The 13833-nt window shown below is 35.5% G+C and overlaps 1 protein-coding gene across 1 annotated transcript in view; it reads left to right on the top strand.

Moving 5' to 3' along the window:
• cfap299 (cilia and flagella associated protein 299) overlaps window positions 1–13833 on the top strand; it is a 72238-nt gene that overhangs the window by 16998 nt on the left and 41407 nt on the right. The window lies entirely within an intron of this gene.

Genomic DNA, 13833 nt, shown 5'->3' with positions numbered 1-13833 from the left:
AGAACATGCGCACCGGGGAAATGGCCGCAGCATAGCTTGCAGGAACTAGTGCAACCTGCAGTGTGCTAGGAATGCGCTGTCACACCAACACTGGTAAGCAGAGCTTCTCCCTGACTCGTCCCTGACTTCCATTCAAATGCGCTTTGCGGGGTGGGGTGCGCAATGCAAATCTCACACACCAATGTGCATTGGCTTGTTTAGTTTACAATCAAAGGAGATTGGGCTCTCAGGCGAGATCCCAATTCGCAGATCATGTCTGACATAACGTCAAACGTGACTGATAGGGAACTCAGTTTGTTACTTGCACGCTTTTTTCTGTTCTGCACACACATCCAAAGTGCGTGCACAGAAAGACGCCTCTCATATACTGTGCTAATACTGAATTGAGTTCTCTTTCACGCCTTCTTACACTTGAACGAGCAAATTCACACAAAATTATATCTGAATATCCTCGTAAACATAGTCGGTTTTGTCTTACATAAACATATACAGTTGAAAAAGAAAACGCATGTGTATCAGACAGTACGTAGTATTTTCAGAGTTATGTATTGTTTCGGAGTTATGTATATGTATTCCCTGTTTTTTCATTCCTTTTTCAGTTCTCGCTTCAGATAATGTTGTTTACGTTTTCTCCTGTTTAGCTGTTTAGATATCTCCTGAGTGTTTATTATTCTAATTAAAGAATTATTCTAATTATGTTTTTTATTCTTTGTTTGTGGAACTCCTTTGTTGTGCGATTTCTGTAAACCATATCGTTACAAGTATATTGTGTATCAGTCAGTGTATCAGTACATAGGATATTGAGTCCATTCGGTCTTAAAGTGACAGCAGCCTAATATAACTTCTGTGTCTGTCATTAATGTTAAAGGAGAACTTGGCAACTTTTTTAACTTAATAAAACTGTCTAGAATTCATTTGGATGGTTAAACAACCTGTTCTGGTGATATTGGTGACTTTCCCCGCTCCCCCCAGGGTTCCCAGGCGGAAAACCAACCTTGCAACTTGGGGACTACCGTCCCGGCAAGATAGAAATTGGAAGTCTCGTGAGAAGCGAGAAGCGAGAACGAGAACGAGCGCGAAACACGAATTGCTTTACGGCAATTCGACATAAACACACACGCATTTATGATGTATTACCAGATTACCCACCTCGGTAGACATAGCTCCACACGATACAGTTGGCTTGCTCCGATCAAAACAAACGCACATGAGCAGCGGTAGAGAGGGGGAGGAGGCAGCCGCAAGTGAGTTTTTTACGACCGTGTTGTGAAATATACGCCCCCCCCACAGCTGTAGGGGGAGCTCGTGGGGAAAACATGCGACAACCAAAGGAAAAATCAGCGAAGTGACTAGAGTTCGCTAGAGTTGCGAGTTCTCCTTTAATCAAAGCAGAGCTGGCGCCAGCGGAGCACTGCAGAAGGGGTGTCTGAAGTAACGAAAGGGGGCAATGATGTAACGCAAACTATCCCCAGCTAGAAAAACATATGTGGCCCATTCAAGTATTTGTCGGACCATAAATAAACCTGTTGCTACTACAACTAAGAAACTAAAAGCTACTGAGCAAATACAGATGGCAGAGCATTGATTAATATTACTACATAAAACAAAGGAAAATTGCTTAGGCCAATATATTCGAAAATGTGATATCCTTGAAATAAACACGTTTTAGTCCACCAGATATAAATATGTCTGAAAGACACAATTTCAGCGAATTTGTCATGAATATAGACAGACACTCATTGCAACCCGTTTAACAGATGCATCATTTTATGGTAAGTTAGAACAGCCTTAACTCTGTTAAAATTGTGCTGTAAAATACAGTAATCTACTGGCAGTTGTGGTTGCCAGCAATGTACTGTGAATTTACAGCCCTTTACCGTTAATTTACAGCTCTCCTTTTTTACAGTATGTTACCGTAAAAATACCATGGAAGGTAACTCGTATAATTTGGGAAACCGATTGCTTCAAACAGTTTGAGTTCAAAAACTAGTATTTATACTGAAAGTACTGTGAACTGACTTCATTTGAGTCCACTGAAAATTAATATCTCTTAATATAAAACTGCAAACACATAATGTGTAATAGTGAATTCATTAAAAACATGACTTTAACTCAAATCTTTGCAGTTCGTATTTAGCGAACAATAGCATGCATGCATGTGCTAAAAAGTACTTAGCAAGGAGATTATCACTGCATCAGCAACTACACAGTTACTGCTTTTAAATAGCAACCAGCAGCATAACATCTGCATCTTTGACTGAAGCACAGGCTCTACTCTCCAGTACAGTGGTGACCCACAAAACTAATTAAGTAAACTAACAGATCTCTCCTATATCATCTTTTGCAAAAACACATAAAACACTTCAGTTCAATATTTACTCTCCTTATCAGTTATTGACTTTGCATAACTTTTTTCTATGAACTTTTACTAATATTTCAGTGAAATTAACTTCTTTCGTTTAATAAATGACTGTTACATTTTACAGTATATTACTGTTTTTACTTGATTTTACAGTAATCTACGGTACTGGTTGCTGGGTTGCTAGTAAATTGCTGTTTTTCGTAAATTAATTTACAGTTGATTACTGTTAAATTATGCTTCACTCTGTTTTTTATTTATTTAAAACTTTTAATCCTTTTAACCCCACTGCAAAATCTTTAGAAAAAAATTAACTCTTCAATCTAAAATCCACATCTAAATGTTTGCTATCAGTCTCTCCTCGCCTATGTATGATATTTAATACAGCCTACATGAGCAGCAGTATATTTTGAGTGGGCAGGCAACACTGTAAAGATAGAAACCAAGTGTCCAATAAAAATGTAGTGCAGCTTAATTGTTGCAGTGGCTGTTTGGCCAAAAACTTTGACTTAACATGAACGAGATACTTTCCCTGGCTTGTTACTGGCTTTATCACACAGCATCTTGTTGTATGGCACGATGCTAATCTGACTGAATTTTTTTAATTACTGCAAATGTTAGGTTTGGTCATGCAATCACTAATGTTTATACTCTTGTGATTATTCTCACCACCACATGTTACGACTGTGTGGACAAACCTTAAGTAGATACGCATGAATTGGATGATTTAGTCTTCTTTGTATCTGATTTATATTGATATCAGTAGCAAATTAAACGATTTGTCAGAGTTACAGTCACACCAGATATTTCCGGATAATCAACAACAGTGGAATATCAAATAAATCTTTGTTTACAGGGCTCAGTTTTGGTCTTAATGAAACCATTGTTTTGTTATGTTCTACTTTTAGCCATTTCCTCTGTGTATGATGTTTCTCATGCAAGTAGCATTTTTAGTCGAGAGGTGCTCTTTGTTCAGTCCAGCTCTGTTCTTCTTTGAAAAACACTTTTATTATGAGCTGTTACAGTGGTTAGTGACTTTGCGGAGGTACGTATGAGTTCACCTTTTCCCCCTACATCCTTTACCTTGGGCTCTAAGGCCTGTGATGTTTCATGTCTCGTGATGTGGCTTCCAGTATCCCAGTGTAGGGGTGGAAGTGTTTTTCACATTAAATAGCCTTTTGCCATAAAGATACTAGACAATCATCTGCTTTGTAGTTTGGCCTCCTCACAAATGCCGGATGTATATGATGGATTCTGCAGTGACCTGGAGGTATTATGTTAAACACATGTTAATAGCTTTGTCAGTGCAGAGACATTGAACAGGACCAACTTTTAATGTGTAGAGGATTTACCAAAATGCTCCCAAATTAGTGGTGGAACAAGATGGGAACAGATGAGAAATGACTTCTGCATTATACTGAAAACAAAATGAAGGTACATTACAAAGTATTTGTGAAAATAATCTCAATTTCAACGTTTGATACTGGTCTATGTTGGGCAACTCCAAAACAAAAAGTATTAAGATTTGTAACTGCAGTACAAAGACTGTGGACAATTACACACTGCATCAAAAAACATAAGGAAGACAGCTTAATTCCACTGGTCAGAACACTTTGTAATGTACAGTCCTTATGTTTTCTTAGTCTGTCTGTGGTTAATAGCCACTTCAACTTGCTGTATGATTAGAAGGTCTTGCAGACTGATGAGGTTAGAACCACAAGCCTTACATGTGCAAAGCAGATTAATCTAATAGACCACAGTGCTTGTGATGGAGGAATCCTGCTCAATGTCAGAGTAAGATGAAACAACTCATTCCATGCAGCACAAACATATTTAAATGTTATTGAATTACCCTTTCCTACATTTTGTACGTCATTTTTGGCATTTAAAAGTTTTAACAAAAATTGCTTTACTTGATTAAACTTGGTAAAGTTGGGTAAAAGATAAGTTCACAAATTTAAGTTTATGTCTAACCAATTTATTGTTCGATGTCTTGATAGCACAGGTTAAAATGTAACATTCTAACAGAAACCCAATCATATTAAATATATCCTGAGTGTAATTTAATGACACAGCATGTTTCATTTACAGACCTTGCTCTACCACAAACGTCAATGGTTAACAATGAGAGGCCTCTTTAAAATAAAGAGTATAGTATGTGTAACGGATACATTTGACTCAATATAATCAGAGGTGACAGAGAATTTCTTTTAAAAAAAGGAGTTAAGTAAATTGTCAAGCTGGGTGGAATTTCCCTTGACGTTCAACAGCCCAAAATAATATTTTCCATAAGATTCTTTTTCTCCAAGTGCCCGCAGGAAAATATTTCACGAACTGTACCTGCTGATTTTTAGAAATCACTGTACTATTGAAAGCTGCCATCTGCCAGGCCAGTAAGAATATAATGTTTCTTTTTTTCTTCTTTTTCAAGAAAAAAATTAAGCAACCGAAGGACACAACATCTGTTGTTCTTAGATATATTAAAAAAATTGTCAGGGATCCTTTTGAGGATAATTGCTGAGTTTGTAAAATGTGAGTTAGGCCAAGAAGGTTTTGATAAAATTACATAAATTATGGCCAACGTTATTTTACAAAACTTCAGCCATTTGATAATTAGAAGTTGGTACAGATCAGATTTATCTGGCATAGAATGGCCAGAGGTTAGAGCTCACGGCAGTGTTTGGTATTGAATTTCTTTTATTATAATCCAAGCGTTAAAGCCTGCCTCTCCTGTCAGCTGTACAAACAGATAGTAAAATTGAGCTTGAGAGCAGCAAGAAGATAAATCATTATTCGTAGTGTTGGTCAGTGCATAGCAGAAAGAGCACCACTGGGAACACTTTGTGTCCTGTGGTTGATAAAAAGCTTCTTATTTTGCTGGCCATCCATAGTCCCAGAGGTCTTTAGTGTATGAGTATGGTAAGCACATTCTTTTTTTATAGAAATTTAGGAAATTGATGCAGTAAGCTGGGCAGGCAGATATCTTGCTGCCATATTCAACAATTTAGTTGTTTCTTAATTTCTTATTATTGACTCACATTGTTGTTGAGGAGTGGAACATGAGCTTTAAACTATGTTTCTCTTTAATGGGAGAGGATTTGAAAGGGGGGAAATAATAATTATTATTATTTTTATTTTTCTGCTTGAGGTAGAAACACTTATTAGAAACTTGGGCCCACTCATGCCAGTGGTCATCTTAGTGAAAAACAATACCAAAATGTATTTAAAATATATTTATTTCATACTAAGTATAAATCCATGAACATATTTACTCAGATATTGTTTGAGACTTTCTAATATAAATATTAGAATAAAAACAATTTTGGAGTACTTTTTTATTGCACAATGCACATTTAGTAATATTAAGCCTAACATGTGTTTTAATATCACTATTATTTAGGATAGTATGATCACTGTATAATATAGGCATAAGTCTGTAAATGCAAGTTATTTAAAGTGTTCCTAAAGTATACTTGCAATGGTTCCACTTTAGCACAATCAAATATACTTATAAACAAAGTATATCTCTAGTTGGACCTCAGCACTATGTCTGGATAACTAAAGTGCATTAAGAACAAAATTAGTTGTTCCAATTTAGTATTGAAATATTTAGTACTTTAAGTATACAAATTTAGTAAACCAAAAGTACAATTGCGGGGTATTTATATTAAGTACATAAATATGTAAATGTATTTGTAGTGTACTTGGCATAAAATAAATGCATTTCAAATACATTTTGGTATATTTATTTTTTACTAGGGCAAAGCAACCAGCTCCCTCTGAATATTGTTTACCTTGTGCTTTCATGCAAGAGCGAGAGAGAAAGAGAGAGAGATATGACCAAGAATGAACTGCACATCAGTGGATATATTTGAATCAATCTCTCCAAGACACAAAAAGTAAAATCTTTGTGCTTGCTGCTTTAATTTTTTCAGCTGTTATGGAAAATTATAAAATTCATTATATTTGTTTAAGTAAATATTTTTTGTAAACAAAACTTGAGGGAAAAAACATGGCACATATTTTAATGACAAATATATTATGTATTATTTATTTGTGTTTCAGCTAGTGAAAAGTGTGGCAGAGGAAGTAGTATGATATTTTTTAATATAAAATGTGTCTCTAACAATAATTTGTTAGCGACAAAGACTCAATATTTGCCTATTGTAATTGATTGATTATCATAAATACACCCAACTTACTTCCCTCTGGTTCCTCAAGATATATTTTCTAAATGCTGAAAAAATATATAGAACCAATTTTTCCTCAATTATAAATCTTTGGGTCATTAAAGCACATTAATTCAGTACTGGGACCAAGACAAACACTGCCACACATAAGAAGATGAATAATAAACACTATCCAAATGATTCAAAAACACCCAAGTTTCACGTCTTGCTGCACCTGATCACTAGCTACAGCAATTGCTGTGTGAAAGCAGAGGCCACATTAATTCTGCCAAATGAGGCCTAATAAAGTGTCATGTCAGATTGATGGGGAATGTTCCAGTTGGCATCGTTTGTAGGGGTAGTTTTCACTCACCAAGCGTGACTTCTGCTGTTTCCCTAGCTACTGGATTGGGGTAACCCCTTTTTCTTGCCTCCTTAACACCTGTGTTTACATTGGGGCCTCGGCCCCCATGACCTAGCAGCGGTCCCTCACTCACACCGAAGATGAGGTGCTCTCCCAGCTCTCAAATATATGCTGCTCCTGCACTTTCACCACTATGCAATTCCTCTAAGAGTTTCATTGTGGGCATCGGCAAAAGAAAGGTATAGGTTACATTACTCCTTCATATTGAAGTTTATTTGAACACCGAGGGGGTGAAACAAAGACAAGCTTCACCATATTATTGCAATGTGAGTGTGGGAAAAGGCTTCTTTCTACTTCTTTTGTCTTTATGTGTGACCAGCACTAAAGTCTGCTAACACATAAATCATCTTTGCAACTTGCATATTGCTGGAGAAGGATCTGTCTGCATGGCGGTAATTAAAACAGAAAGCATAAAATCAGCAAAATTAATGTACGAGCTTTCATTTCAGTTAATTTAATTTATATTTAAGATACTTCACTTCAGCTTGTTTTCTGCATTTTTGGTTCTAGACATCAAGTTCATCTTTGATTATGTGAAATAAGTCTTCATTTAATATCATGAATCAAATTGAAATATATAAATATCTGCATTATATCCGCCACCCTAACAAAAGTTAAATTAGATAACCACTAGTGAGAAGATGTTGAAGGGTTCCTTGTTATCACAGAATCTTATTGGAGAAAGGTGCTAAGGATTTGATTTCAGTCTTTTAATTCCCAGTCTCATAGGTAAGATGGTGATACACCCTATTCCTTAATAAATCGCTCGGGCTTGATGAGGTAAAAATTCTTCCATGGAGATTAAGCATGGTTGAGTTGGAAACTTTCACCATCCTATATGTGCTGTTTGTGTGTGTTCTTGTAGCCTATCTCCTCAAACGTCACTGAACACATAAGAACTCCGCCAAACATCTGTGCAAAGCTTACAATGTCAACAATACAACATCTTTAGTGGCCAAGGCATATAAATATTTTTTTTTAATCAAAATAATCTTAGAGGAACTGACTGTATGTAGTCTGATAATTCACATTAGAGCCATGATACAACTTTTTTCCCTCTGGAAATCAAATCTTGTCAAAGTACAGTATCTGTCCTGATCATGTGCATGTACAGCATTGTTCAGAGCCTTTAGAAACCTAAACAAAAAAGTTGCATTGTATGAAAGAAGCTAAACTTATACATTTATTCTATGTGGAAAACATTTTTTTTTGTTTGTTTTGTTTTTTACTGGTTTTGAAACTTAAAACATCTGGAGTACCATACATTTGAGCTAAGGGCTTTTGACGTGGCTAATAAATTTCATGACGGGGTTTGGATACCGGTATTAAACTGTAACGTACACTTTTGGAGTCAGCTTACACCAGGAACCTTTCAATTTACAGTTATGAACTACATGTCTCTATTCAGCAAATTTGTGATTTAAAACTTATGAAGACTTACAGATTCTCTTGTCATTTAATTATTTTTAGACTATTTCACAGTGAGGATAAAGTAGTTATGTGTGCTTTTCTTCTCCTTAACTTGCCTGTTATTGACACAGTTACACTCAGGGGCTATATATCAAGAATAAAGACCATCTGTACTCCATTTTGGGAAAGAATCTCTCTTATTATCCTACACTGTGATTAATTACTTATGTGGGCGCATGGCTAGTCCAAATGATTCCCCTCTTTTGTGGTCACGAATTCAAGTTGACCGACTCACATGTATTCATTAACACACACAACCTTACGAATGCTTTGCGGTCAAAAAGAACACCAAAAATATTGCATTCATTTAAGTGTAAACTGTTGATTACTATATACATAACTTGTTTTGATGCCTCAGAAATTTTCAGTGGAGCAAATACACCACAATAAATTTACCTTTCTCACTCCTATGCGCAAACACACACTTTGACACACATTGTGCCCTCTGTCTTTGACTTGATGTGGAACAGCTGACTGTCATGCCTTATGTCCGAAACACCCTTAAATTGAAGGTAAATAACCAAACCCTCTGTGTGCATCAACACCATATTTCAAGGGCACTTAGGCTTGTTCTCTAAGGGCCATTTATCATAGTCCAATAAAAATGGGGGCTTGGTTTCTTTGCAACTGTGTGTCTAGGCTGCTGAAGCCAAAAGAAACCATTCTCCCCCAAAACCTAAATTCTGGCAATCCATCTATGCTCAATATAAAGACACATGCTATCTTGTATTTTGACTATGCAGTAATACTTGACATTATTATTATTTTAACTTTGCACATAAATCTGTCCTGAAATCCTTGCACAGATTGAGTTGGAAACACAATCAGACGCAGAGACACAAGCTCCGCCTCTGTCCCCACCACACATGCCACTGCCAGAAATGTGTGAATATTAAAAGTATGCAGGATGTAAGGAACCTAGTGTGGTAAATTTAGTTGGACATAATTTATGTTTTCCCAGAAAAAAAATGTATGTGTGGCATCTGGCAAATGAATAAATGTGTACTTTCCAATTAGCTATGTTAAAACTGTTATTGAGACACATCTGTTTAACACTCAGATTAAATCCAAATATTGCACAGCTGTGAGTATCTTCATCATAAGTACTAAACAAACGGAAACCTCTAAATTCTAGAAAGTAGTTTGCTTGCGTTTAGGAAATATAGACTTACAGTTTAATAGCCCATCAGCAGCAGTGATATGGTTGTCATTGTTTATATGCAGTATATTTATATATATTTTATTTTTTTCAATTTTAGTTTTAGTAGCCTAGTTAAAAATTTATTTTAGCTATTTGCCAAGACAACATTCTAATTTTCTTTAAGTTTTCAGTTTATGTTTTTCATCTAATATTTGTATTTATTTCAGCTTATTTCAGTTACCGAACTATTTTGGTAGTTGTTTACAATGAGTTTGCATTTATTAACATTAGTGCATGTGCAATTAACAACTTTTTTTTTATGTTACTGTCAGGGTTGGGTGAAGGGATGAAGCGAGGACTCAGTAATGCAGAAGTTAAGGAGAAGTTAAGAAGTAATGCATTTTTTAATTAAAAGAATAAAACAAAAACAAACGAGACAAGACAATACAATACAGGGGTGTCAGGGCTCTGTCACAAAACTAAGAAATAAACTAGACCAAAGTGACAGAACCCTGACAGTTCATTAATATAAAATATACTGTAATTTCAAACAATAAATATTGTTAATTTACATAACTTTAAATGTTAAAAGTATGAAGAAATTAAATGAACCTAAATGAATGCTTTATTGTTAGTTTATGATACTTAATGCATAAACTAATGTCAGCAAGTTGAACCTTATTGTAAAGCATACACATTGTATGGTCACACTTTAGATTAGGGTCCAATTCTCACTATTAACTAACTACAACGACTTTTGCCTCAATAAACTCCTGCTTATTAATAGTTAGTAAGGTAGTTGTTAAGTTTAGGTATCGGGTAGGATTAACGGATGTAGAATATGATCAAGCAGAATAAGGCATTAACATGTGCTGTATAAGTACTAATAAACAGCAGCCAATGTCCTTGTAATATGCGTGCTAATAAGCATCAAGTTAATTGTGATAATTGGACCTTAAACTAGTGTATGTTTATATGTCTGTGAGTGTGAATACATGAAGTAATAATAGAATAAAATAGACTTTAGATGATGGACATGTCCTTTTAAGCCTGTAAAATGTAGGCTAACTATCCATTTTACAGTCGTCTGATAAACGATGCAGGACTAATCTGAAATACTTGTGTTAGGACATTAGTCTACAGTGAACAATGAGATCAGTTTGGCTTGAGTTACACCCTGAAGTGTTCCAAATTTCTTCCCATTACTTCTTACATAAGAAGAACACACACAGTTACTCTCATATTGCTGTCTATCACTGATGGAGCATTCTGTTTGCGTTATTATTATACTTGCTCATTGTACTGCTGTTCCAACCATTGACTTCCTAATTCAACACAGCCCTGATTGTTGATGCACAGTGACATGTTAGCATATACTTGGTAGGTAACGTCATCCATATGTGTTGAGGAATGGTTGTGTGAAAACTTGGATGACCCTGTGGTTTGCATTCTTTAAATAGGTAGCCAATGAAGTTATTCCTGAGATGTACTCAAACAGGCTGGTCATATTTTTTAACACTTCTGCTTGTTGATATCAGATATTATTTTGACAAGAACTCGCTTGGGTGGTCACGTAGCTGATCAAGAACATATTTTGATGGTATGTTGTATTCAGGCTACATTTCATGTTGCACAAGAAGAATTTTGTGCAACAAGTTGTGTAAAGAACGACCAGGTAAAACACACAAACATAATTTAAAACCTTTTTGTTGTTTGAGCATACATGAAGGAAAGTAGATTGGAGAAGTTTTGCATGGTAGTTGACACGAGCCCCAGATCACTTCAGACAGCATTATGGCCCCTGTCCTGAATACACTGAGGAACTGTAACAAAGGCTTCTCATGATAGTATTACAGTGCCTGGCATCCGGCTGCACGTTTATGAACTACAAGCAGCCGAGTAGTTGACCAAAATAAATGTCATGTGTGTGTTCCATTTACTTAGAGCTTTTCCCCACAGTTTCTTTTCATCATCCAGAATAAACAGAGCAGGGCCCCAAGTGCATCATGGTCTGTTAGATCCTTTCTAAGCAGCATGCCCCCCACCCCACCTGCCACCCTGTAACCTGAGTATGGCAACAGAGCGTGCCCGAAGGGAGGAGGGGAACTAGGAATCATTAGGTATATTATGTCTTCAGGCCAATACAGGTGCATAACTTTTTGATTTCACAGCCACTTGACAGATAACAAATAGGCATCATTACAAGTCAAGTGTACTTTCATAAACTAAAAAGTCAGCTAAAAGTAAATAGCAAACTAATAGTATAGGCTACCTAAAGTTCACTTGTAGCAATATTAAAGAAAAACTTAGATGTACTGTAAAACCTAACACTGAAAGTTACTAAACGAAATGAGTATATTTAACTTATTTTAAAAAAAAAAGTTAATTTAACTTAATAAAATATGTGATATTAACTCAAAAACTGATGCATTAAGCAGAACTTAAACCGAATAAGTTATGAATAACCTATTTGTTATTTTAGCTCTGAACATTTAAGTTGAATTTAATTCATTCAATCTAGTTTATGTTTATGGTTGAAAATAAAAATTAGTATTAAAAGTAAATTAAAAAACCAGTGGGTGGGTTTACAATTTCTAATTTCTTGTAAATTTTATTTTTCAAGCAATTACTTTTGAATAAGGCCTATACTTTTATATATATGACTATATGTCCTTTTTTCAGCCAAATACAATTGGAGTTATATTAAAAAATATTTCGGTATAAAAGAAAAGAAGAGCTTGAGTTTGTTGCCCAGCCCGATTTGTTTGTACCGTGAAAGGCGTCTAAGCTTACGCTACTCCTACATTCTACGTCATGCGTCGGGTCAGAGGTCACTCTTCCGCCAGAACTCGACTCGTGTAGAGCCATTACCGGAAGCCAGTGATTATAGTTTATAAAGTTATAAATATTGATATTTTTCTCACAAAAACACTTCGCTCTGCTTCAGAAGGCCTTTATTAACAACCTGGAGCTGTAGGGATTACTTTTATGATGCATGGATGCACTTTTTGGGGCTTCAAAATCTAAGGCACCATTCACTCCCATTATAAAGCTTGGAAGAGCCAGGATATTTTTTATTATAACTCCAATTATGTTTGGCTGAAAAAAGGAAGTCATGTACACTTAGTATGGCTTGAGGGTGAGTAAATTATGGGATCATTTTCATTTTTGGGTGAACTAACCCTTTTGGATACTCTCATTAGTTATGAACCTTTATATAGTAGTTACTAGTAGTCTTCTGGGAGGTATGTTTATGGTAAATGGTAGTTTACTGATTAGCTAATAATGAACTAACTCATTCAACTAAGCGCTATTATTCACTTATTAATTCATTAGAGTTTCTTGTTGGTTAATAGTAGTTACTAGAATGTTAATATTGTGTTACTCATTTGTTCCTGTGTTATTCATTAATGTCAGAACAGTAGTCTAAAGTGTTACCTATAAAAACCATAAGGGTGAGTAAATGATCACGATTGTTTCCTTTAACATTGACATTTTTTTATAAGGAGCAGACTTGGTTAAATGAGGGGGTGTGTTCTGTTTTTCTGTGATATTAGGAGAGGGTAATCTCTTCTGCCCTTTTCACCTGCTTTTGCACTGTGCAAACCTGAGCAAAAAAAAGTTCTCAAATACTTGTTTACTGGCAGGCCGATGATTCTGCAGGTATACTGCAGACATTATGAAAGTTGAGCAAATTTGGGGTGAATGACAAGGCGCTATTGCTGGTACTGCACTGTGAAACGTCTGAGAGATGAATGCCAATGAGTGTTATGTCAGGTGTACAGGCTGGAGCCAAATCTTTGCGTTCATGGAAATGGGCCAAAATAGCACAGAGAGAAAAAACCTTCCTGAAATGACTGAGATAATAATTCAAGAGAGCATTTATTTAATAGCAATTCCCAATGTGATTAATTATCAGCAGGTTTAGGGTGGAGGCAGTATGATTTATTTTTATAAAGATATAATTTTGTTGGAAATCACTCCATTTTTCAGGCAACGTATTTCATATTTTTAATAGAACCAGATATTCTGGATATTTTTTTATCTGGATCATTGTTACAATGACTATTGTTGGGTTTGGTGTAGTTTACAGTTTAGTTGTAATTTTAGTCAGAGGATGATTTGTTTCTCTCCAATCTTTTGTATGTAGTACTTTTATTAATATTTCTTAAAGAAAAATATTGTGATATATTATATCTCACTTTTAAAAGGTGACTTGACTCTTTGAGGTAAACATAAAAAGAAATTCACAAGTACTGTTGTGATATCA

The sequence above is a fragment of the Squalius cephalus genome (assembly GCF_949319135.1).
Source record: "Squalius cephalus genome assembly, chromosome: 5".
NCBI lineage: Eukaryota > Metazoa > Chordata > Actinopteri > Cypriniformes > Leuciscidae > Squalius > Squalius cephalus.
This window is presented reverse-complemented; position numbering and strand designations above follow the sequence as displayed.